This window comes from Apaloderma vittatum, unplaced genomic scaffold (assembly GCF_000703405.1).
Source record: "Apaloderma vittatum isolate BGI_N311 unplaced genomic scaffold, ASM70340v1 scaffold17401, whole genome shotgun sequence".
NCBI classification, from domain to species: Eukaryota; Metazoa; Chordata; class Aves; order Trogoniformes; family Trogonidae; genus Apaloderma; species Apaloderma vittatum.
In genome coordinates, this window is record NW_009697536.1 from 23,752 (window position 1) to 25,711 (window position 1,960).

A 1,960-nucleotide genomic window follows, 5' to 3' on the forward strand; every position below is an offset into this window, starting at 1 on the left:
GGACTTTATTTTATTTTTTAAGTTTTTTTTCCTGCCAAGGTTCCTGGTGGAGGGGACGAGCCCACCCCCGCAGTGCCAACCTGCTGCCACCAGGCTTTTGGGGAGGTTGGTTTTGGTTGTAGCAGAAAGCTAGCGCGGGGAGGTCGGCGTTGTGATGTAGCGCATCCCCATCACACACGGTCTGTATACTCATTGGAAATAAAATTTTGGATTTGTTTCAAGGCTTTGGAGATGATGCTCTGTGGCGCGCCGGCCCCCGGGGAGGTGGGTTTCCATCCTGGCTGCAGCTGGATCCTGTTCCCAGAAGGTTTAGGGGGGTCTTCCAGCCGGGGCATGGGGTTTGGCAGGAGCTTTGGTGCCTGTCAGCGAGGGAAAGTGAAGCCTCTTGGGGTGAAACCCCAAAAAAACCCCAGAAGCTGCAGCTTTCTGTTCCCATAGGATGTGCCAGCTCTGGCAGGGGGGTCAGGCTCATTGGTCCTTGCTCAAAGCCACCATCACTCCGAAATTGAGAGACACATCTAGCTTTGGCATCCATCCTTTCTCCCCCTTCTTCTCCCATCCTTCTTCTCCTTTCTTCTCCCTTTCCTTCTTCTCCCAACCCTGGTGAGTACTGGTTCTCCCCCGTGCCACCGCCAGCACACCCAGCAGAGGATCTGGTCTACTGTGGTCTGGTCCATAGCCCAGACAAGGAACGGCCTCATCTGGGGCTGGTTTGGGGAGATTCTGAAGATCTGAGCCCCATCCTTGCCATGGTGGGAGGCCAAGGACCAGGTGATGGAGAGCAGTAGATCTCTCTTCAAGCCCAGCTGCAGAAAAGCAAAGCATGCCACCGCCAGCACACCCAGCAGAGGATCTGGTCTACTGTGGTCTGGTCCATAGCCCAGACAAGGAACGGCCTCATCTGGGGCTGTTTTGGGGAGATTCTGAAGATCTGAGCCCCATCCTTGCCATGGTGGGAGGCCAAGGACCAGGTGATGGAGAGCAGTAGATCTCTCTTCAAGCCCAGCTGCAGAAAAGCAAAGCAACCCCCCATATCCATCCCTCGAATGCACCTCCCCTTCCCGCTGCTTTCCAGAAAGATGTTCTGCTCCTACCAAATTTATCACATCCTGAGCTTTCACTCTGGTTTTGTAGGGTCTTCATGGGCAAATGATTTCCCAGCCAAGCAGATGGCAGTGGTTTGAGGCTCCTTAGCCCTAGGTCATCTCCAGGACGAAGAGTAAGGCAGCAGCGTGGGTTTTGCAAAGAAACCCATCACCACCAAGCCTGGCACAGACACCACGCAGGTATTTCAGTTTTCTGCACGTGTTAAGAGCATCTCGGTGAGTGGCAAATGCTGCCCACCTCTGGGGAGACTTTTCTTCACCAGCGGGCTCACCTCTCACCTCCTCATTTCTTTCTGTGTCTGTCTGAAAAGAAAAAAACATCAGTATCGCTGCAAAGGAGCGAGCCAACTGCCGCTCCCACGATGCCTCTCCCACGCGGCGCGCCAAGCCGGGTGACGCTCAGCTGTCACCGCACCTCGCTGGCTCTCCTCCATCTCCAAGGCTTGCTCCGTTTCATCCTCACCTCCCCGAGCTTCAGCTCCCCCACGGCGGCACCAGCAGCAGCTGCCGAGCCCGAGGAGGGGTGGCGCACCCGAGGAAAGCGGAGGCGAGATGTTGCTCCCCGCCTGCCACCCTGCTGCCTGCCCCACACACCCCGACACCAGCCCTGTGTGGCTCTAATGAGCATAAACACACTTGGACTAATTGCATTTGTTAGATCGAGCCCATTAGGTTTGCAGAAGGGAGAGGAGAAGCACAGCCTCTCGTCGCAGCTCTTGGGGGTGGTTTTGCCCAGAGGGACTTGCAGTGTGTCACTGCAGGAGGGGTCAGACCCACCTGGGAAGGGGTAGATCCCTAAACCCAGGGTGGGATGGGATGGGATGGGTTAGGAAGGGCAAGGGCTGAGGGTGATG